The 19,336-nt window shown below is 40.2% G+C and overlaps 1 protein-coding gene across 2 annotated transcripts in view; it reads left to right on the top strand.

Moving 5' to 3' along the window:
• The window catches only part of PCED1B (PC-esterase domain containing 1B), a 141,005-nt gene that overhangs the window by 101,004 nt on the left and 20,665 nt on the right, over nt 1–19,336 (top strand). For both annotated transcript variants that reach the window (XM_026000175.2, XM_026000174.2), the window contains exon 3: nt 14,986–15,152. The gene's annotated coding sequence lies outside the window, so the exon portion shown is untranslated. The remainder of the gene's footprint in view (nt 1–14,985; nt 15,153–19,336) is intronic.

Below are 19,336 nucleotides of genomic sequence, written 5' to 3'. Positions count from 1 at the left end.
ACAGCCCCTCCCCATGTGGCCTCATTTCAGTCTCCAAAATGGGTGCAGGTCTCACCCCGGTTTGTCTGTTCTGACCCACTTCTTCTGGGCCTGGAACTCACACCTGTGACCTCCGCACCTTCACTCTGACCCCCACCCTCCCCACAGGCTGAGGGTGCACTGCTTCCTCTCAACTCCCTTTGTACTAGAAACCTTTAGATCGAAGCCAGTTTCCAAGGGAAACCTTCTTTACCCGCAGCCACCTAAATCCTGAGTCTGGGACGCATGAGTCATTCACACAGAATCTTTATCTTTTGGAAACAACAGTAATATTAACTAATGCTTATTCCTGTCCGTAGGCCAGGCATGGCACTCTGTGCTCCCACTTCATCTCACGACAAACACGGAAGGGTGCTAAGAGTAACAAGTGGGGAAGCTAGGCTAAATTTAAGCCACTTTTATCAAAAAGACCTAGCTGGCCTCACAGCCATGTGCTGTCTGTTTTCAGGCTTGTTTCACCTCTCTGTCTTCTGACAGCTTCACAATTCCATATATTTCATTAAATCCATCTTCAGAGACGCACAGTTTTTGCTTAAATTCCCCAGGTTTCTTCCAAATTCCGTAGCCCAGCATTAACCATTCAACAACCTACCAGATCTCAGAGGGTCGCTGCCCCCAAATCCTCAGCTGAGCTTCCCCAGACAAACCAGCATTGCTCACAGCCCAAGGCATTCCCTTTACTCTCATCCCAGGCAAAGTGGAGGAAACCACCTTCTCATTACAACCCAAAAGAAGAAACATTCACCCCAGGCCTGCAGCTCTCCACACAAGACTTGGAAATATTCATCAGCTAATCTTTGCCCTGAGCCACAGGTTTTCAGCCCTGGATGCACGTTCTAATCATAGGGAGCTCTCCTAAAGCTTGGATGCTTGGGCTCTCAGACTCAGGGTAACTGCTGCGGGATCTCTCTAGGGGGGTCCTGGGGGTGGCTGGTTTTCACTAGTTCCAGGTGATTGTAATGAGAACCCCTACCTGCCCTTCTTTTTATTAAGCCATATTCATTACCGTTTTCTACAGCTGACTCAGAACCATCCAGAGGCTACTTGGACCACCTAGCCCTGGCCAAAGAGATGACTGTTCCTTTTCCATACCTCCTCATTACCTCCCGACCAACAGAACATCATCAATTCATGTTGTCTCCTCTGTGTGACTCTCTCCAATCTATCCCCAAATCACCGTGGAATATCCACACGTTGTTCTAGAACTACTGTTTTCTCATTGCATATAGATTTGCTCTACTTAAACGAACTGGTGACTATCTCGAAGACGTAGGCTATACTTTTTCTTCTTTGCCTCTTTCCGTGGTTCCGCAAATAGCTTCTAAACCACCACGGACAGTAAATGGATGCTGATTATAAGAAAACCTATTCTTTTTGCTTTCATTTCCCTTTGTAATGAAAGTCGATTAAATAGACTGCGGAGAACGGGGTGTTTAGAGGCTGAAATAAGAGAAGTATGTAGCCTGGAAAAAACCTGAAGATGTCCAGTAAGCAAAAGTGAATCTATAAATACCGCAGAATGATGACCTGTTCAAGGGGGTAATTCTTTTAGCTATGAACTCACTGAAATGTTAAATGATCTCATCCAAAACTTCCCTTTGGGACAAGTTGCTGGAGTCCCCACCTTACCCAAAAGGCTCCAACACTCTCTTTAGAATCTGCAGTAGAAGAATTTGAATTGGATGAGGCCACAGGTCTACGTTCATATTGGGGCATAAAATTGGTAGCCTGTATCCTAGTCTAGGCCCTGCTATGAACTAGCTGTGACCTTGATATGTCATTGAGGCCATCAGAGCTCACAGACTCCCAGAGTCTCTACAGTAATAATGTTAATAAAAATAGCTAACCCCGATGGAGTACTTGCAGCGTACCAGGTCCTGTGCTGAGCATTTTTCATGCATTATTTCACTTAGTCCTCACAACCGCTCCTGGAGATAGGTACTATCATTATCCCCAATTGAGGAAACTGAAGCTCACAGAGATTAATTTGTCCAGGATCATGGGGAAATGCATTTTGGTGAAACCATATTCAGTCAACCCGAGCTCAAATGCCCTTTTTCCTCACATGTGCAGCAGACTGCATGATTCTGCAATCCTCGAACACTTCACGTGCACTGATATTTCAGTGCTTCTTCCCTTTGGTGTGTGTGGATTGTACCCCCAGCACCCTGAGAGTGCTTTGAACGCCTGGCTTGGCAATTAGAGACAATAAATGTGCCAATTTAGCTTATAAACTCTTTAGTCCTCACAACACATCTGTACGTAGAACTATCCTTGCTTCTACAGATAAAGGCTCTGAGAGGCTAAGTAATGGCTCAGCTTGGCACAGAAAATAAAAAAGCAGAGTCAGGTGTTGTATCCAGGGATTAGAAGGTCCCTATTCTGTACTGGCAACACCATCCATTCAGTTGTCCGAGCCAATCCAGAAACCCCTGTTAAATGAGCCAAACTAGGAGGCCATTCGATTGAAATAGCTCTAACGCCATGGCAGCCTACGTAAGCAAACCATAACCTAAGCCCAGATTACAAAATTGAAATTAAGGGTAGTTGATCACAATGGGCCAACTGGGCTTTAAGCCAGAGCCCATCAGTGACATGTTCCCTTGGCTTCTACCTTTTTGCTATAAGTAAAATCTCTATGGGAACTCCTGTTGGCGGAGTCCCCTTAACCACTTCTGATTTGACACCACCCCATGAGAGCTGAGTTTTGCTCAAATAAACTCTTAACATTTTGGATGCTTCAGTTTATCTTTTAACACTGGGAAAATGTCCTCTGCAATACTTCCTCAGCTGTGATTCTTGGGCTCTTCTCTACGCCACCGTGTGGTTCATCATTTTGTCCCCACCCCACTGTAATTCAGATTCCTACCTCCACTTACCCAGATTACCATGACAGCTTGGAGGAGAAGACTGGCTGACCTCCAAAACAAAAAGATATACAGAATTGGGAATGACTTTGATAAACTCTAAGCATTTCTTATTGTCTCTCTTAGAGACAAAGACACTTCCACACCCTCAGTCCTGAATCGCTTAAATCATGATTTACTGGGAAGTTAGAGTTGTATTTTCACCCACTGACATAAATTTTGGTATGAGGATCAGCACACTGCTCTAGTCCTATAAATCATAGGAGGCAGCCGGATAGTCTCCAGGATTCTAATCTCGTTTGCCCATCGCATTTCACCAGTTTATGTCATTGCCATTTAGGACCTAATTGTGATAACTGCACTTGTTTTCTGGAGTTGTGGTTGCTTTTAACCCATTTCATTGCTTGAGTTCCTCCAAGGCTGGAGCCTTGTGTTGCTCCACAGGTGGAATTCCTGGTGTCCTGCCTGCCTACCATTGAATAAATGCCACAAGGAGGTGCTTTGCCTGTGCTTTGCCACCCAGAAGGGGGACACTTGGTCACGCTGCCCTGACGTCCCTGCAGTGCTGACAGCTTGCCCTTTGCTGCCAGCATCCTTCAGGTAACCTTCTCACATGGCCCTGAAACAGATCTGTCTCCCCGCTGCCTGCCTCATCTCAGAGGTGGGTCCCCTTCCAAGCACGAGAACAAGTTCAGATCCGTAAATGTCCCATTGATATCTACTTATTGCAAACACAAGAGAAACTTCTTCAGAGCAAAAGGAGTGGGTCATTCTTGGCAGACTGCTCAGACTGTTGCAACAATGAAGCTTCTCCGAATATTATGGTCTCCTGCTCTTCTGGGAACCGTGGAACAAAGTAGTCTAGTTAATATTCTCAGATGACCTGCCGGGAAGGAAGGTCACACTGGTAGGACTTCCATATGCTATTTAAAGAACAGATGTCCCTTAGATGGGGGAGCAGGAATAGATGGCCAGGATTTTAATGAGGCAGGGAAAGGTGTGATGTGGCAATATGAGAGAGTGAATGAAACTGTTCTCTTCAAAAATAACACTGGCCATATATTCTGTTTTGTAATTCCATTTGAACTTATTGTCTTCATTTTGAGTATCGTGAATTATTTATTAGCCTTATGTATTTCACTTGTTAAATGAAGAAATTTGTTCTTATGTGAGGGGAAAAGAAGCCCGCTTTCGTCTTTTGGAATTAGCGTTTAGGAATATTTCTAAAAGTTGGAGCTGTCTCTAGGGAGTAAATGAGGGTCATGAGGAGAGGAAACGATCTCTCTCCATATTCATTATGTCTACATTTCTCTTTTTTTCTTAAGATTTTATTTATTTATTCCTGAGAGAGAGAGAGAGAGAGATAGGCAGAAGGAGAAGCAGACTCCTCACAGGGAGCCCCATGAGGGACTCAGTCCCTGACTTGGGATCACACCCTGAGCCAAAGGCAGATGCTTAACCACTGACCCACCCAGGTGCCCCTATTACATTTCAATTCCATCTAATAATTGATGACTGTAAAGCTATTCCTTCTCCCTCTACCTACCTTTCTTCCTCCTCTGATTGTCTAAGTTCATTTAGAAGCAGCAAATCCCAAAAGACTACATGGTGGTAGATAGAGGAAGGATGAGCATTATTCTCTAGAAGGTGTAGTTGCCATAAGTAACATGGTGCAGTGAGAGTCAAAAACAAGGTGGCTCAGAGCAGCCCAGTCCAGTTTAATAACAGACACGAGGCAAGTCAGGAAGATCTAAGAAAATCATACCTGAGTCCATCAGAGTTATCTCCTCTACTTTTTCTATTCTCCACTTCCTCACCTTCCATTCGATTTGTGTGTGTATGTGTGTGTGTGTGTAGTTAAATATTTATTTTTCACTCTCTTATGCCCATGCAAATAGCATTCATAACTTAATATTGAGTGCACAATGATTATTACATTTTCTTTTTTCCTGTAAGTAATAATTGCCTTTAAAAAATATTGCTGTTTTCTTTGTCTCCCTTACAATTCTTCCCACACCTTCCAAGATTCTATTAGACCAGTTTTCCACAAGATCTGCCAAACTAGGAAATGTGTCAATTCTGATTCCAAATTAATAAATTATTTTAGGGGCACCTGGGTGGCTCAGTCAGTTAAGCATCTGATTCCTGGTTTCAGCTCAGGGCTGTGATCTCAGGGTTGTGAGATTGAGCCCCACAGGAGGCTCTATGCTTGAGACTCTCTCCCTCTGCTCCTCCCCTGTCTCCACCATGTACTCTCTCTCTCTCTCTCTCTCAAATAAATAAATAAATAAATAAATATTAAAAACGAAAATAAATTATTTTAGATTTATGAAGGCTATGACATATAGTTCTGTTATGAAATTTGAAAATATTGCCAATTTTGAAATAGAATATTTATGAGTGTCCTTTTAAAAAAATAAGCAAGCCATAAAAAATATAGGTAAACCATATCATCTTTAAGTGGGAGCACTTTACTAGGAGTCAGTAGAGCTCAGGGATTAAGTGTCTGGCATTAGAGCACCTGTCTTCAAATCCTGGCTCTACTCACCTGAAACAAGATGCTGACATATTTGTTTCTCAGTTTTCTCTCTCTCTCTCTCTCTCTCTCTTTTTTTTTAGATTTTTATATTTATTTATTCATGAGAGACACACAGAGAGAGGTAGAGACACAGGCAGAGGGAGAAGCAAGCTCTATGCAGGGAGCCTGATGTGGGACTCGATCCCCGGACCCCAGGATCACGCCCTGAGCTGAAGGCAGACACTTAACCGCTGAGCTACCCAGGTGTCCCTGTTTTCTCAGTTTTCTCATCCATAAAATGGAGATAATAGTACCTACCATCAGGACTGCTTGAAGTTGAACTTCAATAATACCCGTAAATCACTTTATAAGATGCTTGACACATAGTAAATTGTCAGAAAATGTGAGGTATTGTTTAGCATAATAACACAGGAAGAAATAGTCAAAAATAAAAGATTTTGTGTAAACCTTATGTAAGAAAAAATATGAACACTCAATTAAATGGAAGATAATAAACTGGAGCACCAGTTTAAATATATTTAAAAAAATATATTTACAGTGGGGCACCTGGGTGGCTCAGTGGTTGAGCATCTGCCTTCGGCTCAGGTCCTGATACTGGCATGCCGGGATCGAGTCCCACATCAGGCTCCCTGCAGGGAGCTTTCTTCTCCCTGCCTGTCTCTCTATCTCTCATGAATAACTAAAGTCTTAAAAAAAAAATTTACAGCTTGTATGACAGAACAAAAGGTTAAATTTTATTTATTTCATTAGTATTTTTTATTTTTAATTTTTTCTAGATTTTACTTATTTACTTGACAGAGAGAGAGAGTGCACAAGCAGGGGGAATGGCAGGCAGAGGGAGAGGGAGAAGCAGAGTCTCCTCGGAGCAGGGAGTCAATGCAGCATTTGATCCCAGGATCCTGGGTTCAGGGCCCAGTAGAGCTCAGGGATTAAGTTTCTGGCATTAGAGCATCTGTCTTCAAATCCTGGCTCTGCTGAAGGCATACACTTAACCACCTGAGCCACCCAGGCACCCAAAAGGTTAACATTTAATATATCATAGGCCTTAGATAAAGTAGAAAAACAAGCAAAGGTACATGCATTGGTAGTTTATTAAAGAAATAAAACTGGCTATATGGAAATATATCTGCCCTCACTTGTAATAGAATTACATATTAAAATGTAATCACATACAAAAAAAATGAGAGAAAAAATTACTAATATCAGAAATGAAATAAGGGCCATTGCTATGGATCTCATGGACTTTAAAAGAACAACAAACGAAAATTATGAATAACTCTGTGCCCACAAATATAATTCAGGTGAAATAGATTATTTCTTTGAAAGACATAATCTATGAAAACATACCAAGGAGAAATAGACAGTCTTACTAGGCCCATATCCATTAAAGAAATTGAATCAGTAATTAATAATCTTTCAAAACAGAAAGTACCAGGCTTGGATGGGTTCAATGGTGAATTCTAGTAGACATTTAAGGAAGAAATGATATCAATTCTTTGCAGTCTCTTCCAGAAATAGAAGCTGAGGAAATACCTCCTACCTCATTCTATGAATTCATTGTTACCTAGTAGCAAAACCAGACAAAAATATTAAAGAAAGAAAACTACAGACCAATGTATCTCATAAACGTAGATGTAAAATGCCTCAACAGAATATTAGCAAATCAAATTTAACAATATATAAAATGAATTACACACCATGACAAGATGGGTTTTATTCCAGGTATGTGAGGCTGCTTCAATGTTTGAAAGCCAATTAATGTAACTCATCACATCAACAACCAATAAAAAGAAATTATATAATATCAATAAATGCATAAAATCATTTGAAAAAATCCAACACCAATTCATGATACAAACAAACAAACAAACAAAAAACACCTTACCAAACTAGGAATAGAGGGAAATAGAGAACTTCCTCAACTTGATAAAGAATATATGCAAGACACACAAAAAGATGCTCAACCTCATCACTCATAATTAGGGAAATGCAAATCAAATCTACAGTGAGATATCACCTCACACTTGTCAGAATCAAAACAAATCAAACACCACAACAAGTGTTGGCGAGGATGTAGAGAAAAAGGAATCCCCGTACACTGTTGGTGGAAATGCAAACTGGTTTGGCCACTCTGGAAAACTGTATAGAGATTCCTCAAAAAGTTGAAAAAAGAGGCGCCTGGGTTGTTCAGTCAGTTAAGTGTCTGCCTTTGGCTCAGGTCATGATTCCAGGATCCTGGGATCAAGCCCCACATCGGGCTCCCTGTTCCCCTGTGAGCCTGCTTCTCCCCCTTCCTCTGCCTCCTGTTACCCTTGCTTGTGCTCTCCCTCCCTCCACCCTGTCAAATAAATAAATAAATAAATAAATAAATAAATAAATAAAATCTTTTAAAAAAAAAGTTAAAAACACGGGGATCCCTGGGTGGCGCAGCGGTTTGGCGCCTGCCTTTGGCCCAGGGCGCGATCCTGGAGCCCCGGGATCGAATCCCACGTCGGGCTCCCGGTGCATGGAGCCTGCTTCTCCCTCTGCCTGTGTCTCTGCCTCTCTCTCTCTCTCTCTGTGACTATCATAAATAAATTTAAAAAAATTTAAAAAAAAAAAAAAAAAGTTAAAAACAGAACTGCCATATGATCCAGTAATTCCACTACTGAATATTTACCCAAACAAAAGGAAAGCACTAATTCAAAAAGATACATGCACCCCTAGGTTTATTGCAGCATTATTTACAATAACCAAATTATGGATGCAGCCCAAGTGTCAATTGACAGATGAATGGATAAAGATGTGGTAAGTATATATATATATAATATATATAATATATATTATATATATATATAATGGAATATTACTCAGCCATAAAAAAGAATGAAATCTTGCCATTTGTAACAACATAGATAGATCGAGAGGGTATAATGCTCAGTGAAAGGAATCAGAGAAAGACAAAGACCATATGATTTCACTCATATGTAAATTTAGGAAACAAAACAAATGAACAAAGAAAAAAGACATAAACAAAAAACAGATTCTTAACTATAAAGGACAAACATAGTTACCAGACGGGAGGTGGAAAGGAGGATAGGGGAAATAGGTGAAAGGGATTAAGAGTACACTGATCACGATGAGCACTGAGTAATGCATGCGACTACTGAATCACTACATTGGACATCTGAAACTAATATAATACTGTATAATCATTATACTGGGATTTAAATAAATAAATAAATAAATAAATAAATAAATAAATAAATAAATACTAACTATCTACAAAATATCTGCATCTAACATCCTACGTAATGGAAACTAGATGCTTTCTCCCTAAATTTAGAAATAAGGCAAGAGTATGTCCTCTCATCACTTCTTTTCAATATTGTACTGGAAGTCCTAAGTAATGCAGTTATAATTTTTTATAAAGGAAGTAAATGGTATACAGACTAAGAAGGAAGAAATAAGCTGTCTTTGCTTACAAACAGCATGACACTTCGTGTAGAAAAATCCCAAAGAATCAACAACAACGACAACACAACCCTGTGACTACAGCAAGTGATGATAGCAAGGTCACAAGATACAAGTTAATACACTTAAGTAATTGCTTTTCTATATAGAAGCAATGAACAATTGGAGTTTGACATTTAAAACCAAACATCATTTATGTTAACACCAAAAAATCCTTAATTAGAAATGTAAAAACAGATGTACAAGATCTATATGATGAAAACTATAAAACTCTGAGGAAAGATATCAAAGATTTAAATAAATGGAGAGGTATTCATGGATAAGAAGACTCAATATTGTCAAGATACCACTTCTTTCCAATTTGATCAGCAGATCAACTCTGTCCTAACAAAAATCCCAGCAAGTTATTTTTTGGCTATTGATAAATTTATTCTAAAGTTTATATGGAGGGATCCCTGGGTGGCGCAGTGGTTTAGCGCCTGCCTTTGGCCCAGGGCGCGATCCTGGAGACCCGGGATCGAATCCCACGTCAGGCTCCCGGTGCATGGAGCCTGCTTCTCCCTCTGTCTGTGTCTCTGCCTCTCTTTCTCTCTCTGTGACTATCCTAAATAAATAAATAAAAATTAAAAAATAAATAAATAAATAAAGTTTATATGGAAAGGGAAAAACACCCAGAATAGCCAACTTAATATTTTTTAAAAAGACCAAATTCAGAGAACTGACACTATCTTTAAATTTTTCTATAAAGCTGTAGTGATGTGGTATTGGAGAAAAAATACAGATCAATGGCACAAAATAAGGAGCCCAGAAATAGACCCATATCATCTTATCTTTCACAGAGGAGCAAAGGCAATTCAGTGAAGTAAGGATAGTATTTTCAATAAATATTTCAGGAAGAAAGTTACATCCACAGGCAAAAAGAAAAAGAAAGAATTGATATAGAACTTACGCCTTTCATGAAAATTCCCTGAAAATGGATTGCAGACCTAAATGCAAAATACAAAACTATAAAACTCTTAGAAGATAAAATAGGAGAAAATCTAGGTGACTTTGTATTTGGCAACACGTTTTTAGATTCAACATCAAAAGCATAATCCATGAAAGAAAAATTGGTAAGTGGGGCCTCATTAAAATTTAAAAATCTCTGCTCTACAAAAGACATCATTAAGAGAAGATAAAAAACAATCCACAGACTAGGAGAAAATATCTTTTAAAAAAGATTTTATTTATTTATTTATTTATTTATTTATTTATTTATTTGAGAGAGAGAGAAAGGGCAGGGAGGTACAGAGGGGAAGTGAGAGGGACAGAGAATCTCAAGCAGACTCCCCATTGTGTGCAGAGGCCATCCTGGAGCTGGATCTCATGACCCTGAGATTATGACCTGAGCTGAAAGCAACAGTCAGACGCCCCTAGGAAAAATTGTTTATAAACCATATAAATGAGTAAATTCTTATAGACAAAATGAACAAAGAACTCTCAAAACTCAATAGTAAGAAAACCACCTAATTTTTAAGGTAGGCAAAAGATGTGAACCCTACCAAAGAAGATATAAATGAGAAATAAGCATGCGAAAAGATGTTCAATATCATATGTCATTGGGGAATTACAAACAAAACAAAAATGGCACACCTCTTAGAACGGCCAACGTCCAAAACAATGACAACACCAAATGCTGATGAAGATGGGGAGCAACAGGAGCTCATCAGTGCTGGAGAGAATGCAAAATAGCACAGCCGCTTCAAAGTGTCTTACAAAGCTAAGATTTCTACCAAGTCTCTTTGTTTTTTGGTTTTTGAACTTTACATGCATGCTGCTAAGTGAAAGAAGCCGGTAAGAAAAGGCCACCTACTATATGACTCCAACTATATGACACTCTGGAAAAGGCAAACTATAGAGGCAATAGAAAAATCAGTGGTTGCCAAGGTTCCTGGGGGAAAGGAGGATGAGTAGGTGAGGCAGGCAGGATTTTTAAGGTAATAAAATTTTCCGTATGATACTCTAATAGTGGATACATGATATGGTGATACATGATGACTTGTGACACCAGGAAACAGGGTGGATACAAACATACATTTGTCCAAACTCACAGAATGTACAACAGAGTGAACCCTGATGTAAACGGAGAACTTTAGTTAAAAAGAGATATCAAGATTGGTTCATCATACACAATATTTGTGTAACAAATATACCCTAATGTAAAATTTAATAGGGGAAACTTTGGGGTCGGGGTGAGGAGAGTGTATATGGGAATCTGTACTTCCTACTCAATTTTTCTATAAACATAAAACTACTTTAAAAATAGTCGATTAATATATATTTTATACATCATTATATATAAAGATATAACATGTTTTACTTACGACATTTTAAAATTATTTTTATATTACAATAGTGAGGATGAATATTACTGTTAGGATGAAATTTACTCTCCACTCAAATACAGTATACATTTACACTTATATGTTTATATATATAATTGTGTGTATGTATTTACTTTATTATTTTAAGATTTTATTTATTTATGTGAAAAAGTGCACACAAGAGTGGGGGGAGGGGCAGAGCAAGAGGGAGAGAGAAACAAGCAGACTCCACGCTGAGCCTGGAGCCCCGAGGCGGGGCTCAATATCACAACTCATGAGGTCATGACCTGAACCAAAACCAAGAGTCAGATGCTCAACCAACTGAGCCACCCAGGCGCCCCTGTGTGTACCTACTTTAAAATTTCTATTTGCTTCTCAGTGCCCTCTACAAAAAAATCCTATGCTTGTAGAACCTACTGCACTACTTAGTGCATAGCAGATACCCAATAAATATTTGCTAACTCAATGTTTGTGGAATGATAGTCGAATATTGAACGCACTAAAGTGCGTCATCATGTAGCACAGACATATTTCTCCTTCTTATTTATAAGGTCTTAATAACAGGGGTTTCCAAAGGCCTTGATCAGGACACAATGCGCCAATAGCATTCTCCTGGTATGTCAGATAAATAACTCTGATCTCAGTCCAGCTTGTCAGAATAGGTGGAAAAATAATGATGACAGTTAAACAGTAAGGGATGCATGAGATGTGGACTAAAAGGCACAGTTGCTCATTTAAATTTTACTTCCCAGGATACCTGAGTGGCTCAGCGGCTTAGCGCCTGCCTTCAGCCCAGGGCGTGACCCTGGAGTCCCAGGATCGAGTCCCACGTCGGGCTCCTTGCATGGAGCCTGCTTCTCTCTCTGGCTGTGTCTCTGCCTCTCTTGCTCTTTCTCTGTGTCTCTCATGAATAAATAAATAAAATCTTATAAAATAAAAAAATAAAAAATAAAAAATGAATTCTACTTCCCCAGTGTTTTACAAATAGAATAGAGAATTGCTGGAAGTTATTTAGAAGGCTTTTTAAAGTTCTCCATAGTATGGTTATCAATATTGCCCTAACAATATTCTTCTTCTTCTTCTTCTTCTTCTTCTTCTTCTTATTATTATTATTATTATTCCCTAGCAAAGAAAACAAGTATTTTTCAGTTTGTCTTTGAGTAAACCTGAGCTTCTATCTGAAAACAGACCATTGAGCTCTGCCCGATTGTGAAGAAATATTAAAAGCCATTTGGATCAACTACACTATCAATATATTGGTGTTACAAGTATCTAATTATCTATCTTCATTGTTAGCACCACAAATTAAATAAAAACAAAACCTAAAAGATGCTTATGATGGATTCAGGCTTTGAGAATCTGATTTCAATGAACTGCAAGGACAAAGAAATGAGTATTCATGAAAAACTCTATACTTAATGGAAAGGTTGAAATCTGCCGGGATCCCTGGGTGGTGCAGCGGTTTAGCGCCTGCCTTTGGCCCAGGGCGCGATCCTGGAGACCCGGGATTGAATCCCACGTCGGGCTCCCGGTGCATGGAGCCTGCTTCTCCCTCTGCCTCTGTCTCTGCCTCTCTCTCTCTCTGTGTGTGTGACTATCATAAATAAATAAAAATTAAAAATAAATAAATAAATAAATAAAATTTGCCATGACAGGGACTTGCTACTCAATAGCACCATCTCAGCTTCCTTCCCTCGGCTCGTAAGACTCCAAAATTGTGCCCAAATTTGCCTATCAAGAAATGTCGCTGCATTGCAGAAGCACGTGGGTTTCCAGGCTAGAGCCAGACTGGATGTTGCCTAGGAAACCATTACTGGTTTCTGCTACAGCTAAAAGGGAAAATGTCTGTTCCTGAGGCAGGAATGGCATCAGAATTCTGTCTCCGGCCCTTTTGTAGTTTCTGCGGTTTTCCCTGCTTACCTGTTTTCTATACCAGATCCCATTTGACTTGATTCTGTGTGGTCCGTGATTCCCAGATGTTCCCTTGAATTGGACTCTCTCACTATCTAGACAGAAGTAAAAACCTAATGGCTGCAAAGTTGTTTGGTTTTGCCTGCACAGTACTTTCATTTATTTATTTGGACCAATGTTTAAAAATCAGGATATATCTCTTAAGAACTTTTATGGCTTTCTTCTTTTTGAAACATTGGAATATCTGTCAATAACTGAAACCATATTGTCTTACGGAGCAATCTGCTAGGACAGAATGGCTAATGGCTACTTGAATGACGTGCGTTTTCCAGTTTGCCACAATCCCCGCGACTCCCTACTGTCCCCTACAATGAGGCTGAGAATTAAGTTGTCGTTTACCACTCTGCTTTCACTTTTGTTTTTTCTTTGTGGTAGAGGGGTTTCTCTCTTCCCACGTTTTTAGAAGAAGTGGCGGAACAAGATATGAGAGGTTTTAAGAATTTCAAGGAGGAAAATACATTCTCAGAGGAAACAAAGACTACTTCTAAATATTTAATATGGAAAATGAGTATACACACAAAGAACAGACCCTGCCCATGTACTCTCTTATATCTCATGTCTATGCCTACAGCCATTGGAGTTTATGACTCCTGGTCTAGTTCTTAGACATCTGGATTTTCTTGGAGTGGGTACTATGTTCTGGATTTAGTCCCAGTCCTAACTTGCTGCCTCGTTTCCTTAACTTGCCCCTGCCTACAGACTGGGAGAGACAAATCATACATCTAATAGTAAAGGTTCTGGGTGCCTCTAATTGCTTCTCCTCATCGTCTACATATAAACTGATTTCCACAGATGGGCCATAACATTTCCTTCTAATTTAGTGATAAATGGTAGATAATCCATGATTCTTAGTATAAAAGAATCCGGATATCCTAGCTCACTTACCTCCCTACTCATTTAATCTTATAACTGTGGTTGTGTGTAGATTATACTATAACCATCAATGAATTTAGCCAATAGTTTTTTTGTTGTTGTTTTGGTTATGTTTGTTTGTTTGTTTGTTTGTTTATAAAAAAGAAAGGTTAGGAAGGAGGGAGAAGAAAGGAAACAGAACACAAATTGTTCAGCAAACCGTTATATTATCATTAGTTGGCATCAGGCCTAGGGGGTTGTGCTCAACTTCCTCTCCCCTTGGTAATTCCTTCAGCTTCCAGGAGACAAGGCAAAAGTTCACTTCTGTTTTCTGCACTCTCTCTTTAATGAGTTGGCACTTGAAAAAAAAAAAAAAATCCCAGTTTTTAAGGACCTTGTATTTTGGAAAGGAAAGCGAGGAACAGATCTGCATGCACTCAGAGGATGTTAGCAAACGACAAGATACAGCAAAATCTCATCAGGAGAAGGTGTAGACCGAGGTTACCCTGGTGGGCTCCGACGGAAGGCCTTCCAGGGTACATCTTTTCAGGTCCTAGGTGGCCTCCCGTGGTCAAAGCACCAAGGAAGTAAAGAGGCCTTAACCTAAAGTGGCCAGACTGAGGGTTTAAGTCTTTGTCTCCAGAATGCAAAAGAAATGATGATAGTCAGTGCTGGTTTGGGTAAGTGCACTGGACTGGTCACGATGAAGCTGGGACCTGGCAGCTGGGCTCATCTGCTACCACAGAGGAGTCCAAAGTAGCTGTAATTAGTGCCATCAAAGAGGAAGCCCTGAGCCACCTCCCCAGGGAGGTCAGGTTAGGGGGGGGCATGCCCTCTAGCCGGCTGATGCTGCTGCCTCCCCCCAAGCCTGCTAACAGGAGTGCTGTTTCTCTCCTGATAGGACAACCATGACCAGGCACAGCAGCAAGTGGCCAAGGGGAGCTCCCGACTGCCTTTTTCTGCACAGGTGACAGTGCGGCATGCCCCCCCCCGCCCCCCTTTTCCTTCCTCCTCTGGACCAAGTGATAAAAGGACAGGACAGTAAGAAAACCTTCCTTGCATAAGCAGGTAAGTATGGGTCCCTCATCAGACACAACCACAATGTAAAGAATTTGCATCAGCCTTGGGAGCTGGGTCCTGGCCCACAGGTTGTGTTTTCTTAAGAGGTCCACTGAGAACCTACCCAGATGAAACATTTTAGTATTTTTCCCCTGCTTGGGGCTTTCCCATTTGAAGAAATAATAAGCTCCCTCTCTAGTTTCCTTTAACGAACTAAGCATATGATGGGCAAGGCCTCAGATTTTTTTCTTTGCTTATTTCCTCCTAAAATTTAAGTTTGTGGTTGGGTAAGCTCTGCAAGACAGTTCCTCCTTCAGACTGCGGGCTAATGAATAATACTCCACATTTGGTTCTTTGCTTTTTCCCCGAGGAGCATCAGCAATCAGAATAACAAAACTGTAAATAAGTGAGGGACAAGAAATTTTCCCAGGGTCTTGCATCTGCAACTCCACCCAGTGTCATGGACTTGTGAACCTGCTGTCACCAAACATACATGCCTGAAACCAGAGCTGTGACAGATTAGGTGGTAAACTAGGTGCTGCTGTCCGCTCGGGGCCAGCCTCTCTGCCCCCACAGGAAATAATTAAGCAGTCTGCTCGTCTTTGCCACAATATTTTATTTTATTTTATTTTATTTTATTTTATTTATTTATTTTTGGCCACAATATTTTAATCCTGCATGTCACCATTCCCTATGGGGCACCCTGTAGGCGTGGAAGCAGCCTCAGAACAGGAGGTGTGCAGTGCCCGATTAGGGGGAGGGAGGGGTGTAGGGGGAGGCTGAGGCAGGCTGGAACTGCAAAGTTGCTACTTCCTAGGGAACTGGCCTGGGCTGGCACTCTGTAGGGTGGTTTAAAAAGTAACGGCTAATGAACATGTTATGCCTGGAATGTAAAGGAGACGCCCAGTAAATGGCCGGAGTAATTATTGTTGCTGACTCTGTAAAATGAGTTAATACAAATTATTAACATTTGAGTGCTCAGTCCATGATATACTCAGTGTATAGTGATATACTCAGTGTTCAGGATATACTCGGGATATATTTGTAATTTATTATCATGATCTAAGATGCCTTGTCAGTTTGGGATCTTCGGACCTCACACTAAGGTAATGCTCTGGAGGTATTTGACTAATACGCCTGATTAAGAAAAGGCAAAAGGCTGGGTGTTTTCAGAGAAATCTTGACATGATTTAGCAGGTTGAATTCAGCCTCTGAAAGGGAAATGAAATGAGAAGATGCACATCCAGAAAGAGCAAAGGCTGCAGGTTAGAGAATGGGGTAGGGGAAGAGAAGAGCACACGTGGGAAGATAAATTAGGAAGCCACAGCCGGATTTCAGATTTGAACAAAGGTAGGGGCTCTAAGGGAGAGAAGTGGACTGACCACAGAATGGTCTAGAAAGGAGCATCTACTCTACTCCTGGTGGATGAAGGCAAGGAAGGAATTCCAGATGATCCTGCAATTTCTGTCATGGAGCAATTAGGTAAATATTGACTTCACTTACTGAGAGGAGGAACAAGCTTGGGGAGTAATATAATTAGTTTAGAATTTACTTTAAATTGGATCCTTACGCCATCACAGAGTCTATTCAACCGGGAACAAGGAGACATTTCTTTCTTCTTAGCTATTTTTGTCATGCATTTTAACACTGCCCCATGACTTAACTAGCATGCGTCACCAAGAGTAAATGCCTATCTAGAAAATAAAGTCTTTTGTTCTCACACAAATCTATAAGGTGACTGAGTCGACAGTTAAGCAACACCTAGAAATCATGACTAAGAAAATGGGGTATTGACATATGACTCAAAGATTTATAGGCAGAGGTCAGTGAAACTGGTAAACATCAGAGTCAGAGAAGTGAAGGTAATTTATAGTTCTCCATTTTTTAAAGATTTATTTATTTTAGAGAAAAGAGCGCGAGAGCAAGAGAGCATGAGTGGTGGGAGGGGCAGGGGAGAGGGAGGGGGAGAGGGAGATGGAGAATCTCGAACAGGCTCTGTGCTGAGCCAGAGCCAGACATAGGGCTCGAACCCATGACCCTGAGATCATGACCTGAGCCAAAATCAAGAGTTGGATGCTTAACCGACCGAACCACCCAGCTGCCCTTTTATTCTCCATTTTCATTTATTCGAATATTTCAGAGATTCAACCACAAAATTTTAAGAAAAAGAATATCCTAAAGGAGAAAGAGGGGAAAGTAACAAAACATACACAGTGACATTAGTTTTGTAAATGGTAATTTGGAAAAATATTTAAAAGTCTACTGTTTATTGATAGAATGGAATAGTGACACACAGTTGATATATAAAACAATATATATAATGCAGTTTGGGTCAATCATAATTACAAAGCAAAAATATCCATGTGTAAAGAGTCTGACCAGAGACCGCTTTTCCCAGTGCTATTTTCATATATTTAGTAAAATTTTTAAAAACCCTTTTCAGTAATAGAAGTGATACCCTCACATAAGGCCATAACTGCATTTCCAACAATGAATTATAATCATCAACTTCTGTTTTTTTCCTCTCTGAACACAGAGACCATGCCTTAGTCGACCTTCTAGTGGGGTGCCAAGCACTGTGCCTGGCCCCAGAGCCCCCCAGCCAGAGTTTATCCAGTGAAGGAGAAAAGGGAAATTAGCATGCGTCAAAATACTAAGCAATGTCTACCTTCCTGGACAAAGAAACCACATGTTCAGCAAGTTAGCTGTTAATATCTCTGAAATATTGGAACTTTTTCTTTATAAATGTAGTTTGGCCAAGTTTCAGATAGCTCTGAAAATAAAATCCCCGCATCCACATCCCATCATGTAAATATAGGAAGAGGAAGAGTTTTATATATATATATGGAGTTAGCATTTTGATTCAGGAAAAAATAATATTAGCCCTGTTAGGATTAATTTAAAACGCACTTAGCAGCATTCATTTTTTGAAATATCCAGGTTTTTAAAAAATTCACAGTGTTGTGGATAGCCTCTTCCAATATGACAACTTGAAGGAAAAGACAGTTTAAAAATAACCTTTTTAAAAATGCAAATCATGGGGACACCTGGGTGGCTCAGCAGTTGAGCACCTGACTTTGGCTCAGGTCGTGATCCCAGGGCCTTGGGATGGAGTCCCGCAACGGGCTCCCTGCATGGAGCCTGCTTCTCCCTCTGCCTATGTCTCTGCCTGTCTCTTTGTGTCTCTCATGAATAAGTAAATAAATAAATAAATCTTTAAAAAAATGCAGATCATAAATGTGAAAGGTGAAGAAAGATTGTTTGCCAGCCTCTTTGATTGGGAGAGAGATGATGCTCCCAGCATTTTTTGAGTCTAGTTTGGAGCTTCTTGATTTGCATAGTTTATGCGAACATGGATCAAGGACAGGAAGTGTTGTTGTAGCTCATAGACAGCTAAATCAGGGATCCCTGGGTGGCGCAGTGGTTTGGCGCCTGCCTTTGGCCCAGGGCGCGATCCTGGAGACTAGGGATCGAATCCCACGTCAGGTTCCCGGTGCATGGAGCCTGCTTCTCCCTCTGTCTGTCTGTCTCTCTCTCTCTCTCTGTGTGATGACTATCATAAATAAATAAAAGAAAAAAACAAACAAACAAACAAAAAAAACAGCTAAATCAACTGACCTGTAACATAAAACATCCCAAGTAGAGGATCTGAGAGCTTCTGGCCTGGGATTTGACATAGCTATGTTCTTATGCAGATGGTAACCCAGGAAACTGTAGTGAATTTGGCAATGGAATATTATCCAGCCTTTAAAAAGGAAATCTTGTCACATACAACATGGATGAACCTCAATGACATGATGTTAAGTGAGCTAAACCGGTCAGAAAAGAAAAATATAAAAAAATAAAAATAAAAAATAAAATATAAGTAAATAAATATCATGTGATTCCACTTGGGTGGAGTCTCTAAAGCAATCACGTTCAGAGAAACAGAGGGTGGAACCGTTGGTTGCTGGAGGCTTTGGAGATCAGCAAAGTAGAGTGGTGGCTTAGTGGATATAGGGTTTCAGATTTATGACATGAAAATCCTCACGAGGTGTTGCATGATACTGTCGTATTGTGAATACACTCAACACTACCAAACTGCACACTTACACATGGTTTAGTTGGTAACAAAAAAAAAACAAAACAAAACAAAAGAGAGAGACAATTGGAATCAGAAGATTAAGTCAGTAGTTAGGAGTCCTCTAAAAAAA

The sequence above is a fragment of the Vulpes vulpes genome, chromosome 8 (assembly GCF_048418805.1).
Source record: "Vulpes vulpes isolate BD-2025 chromosome 8, VulVul3, whole genome shotgun sequence".
NCBI lineage: Eukaryota > Metazoa > Chordata > Mammalia > Carnivora > Canidae > Vulpes > Vulpes vulpes.
The sequence above is the reverse complement of the archived record's forward strand: the minus strand, read 5'-3'. Positions and strand labels throughout refer to the sequence as shown.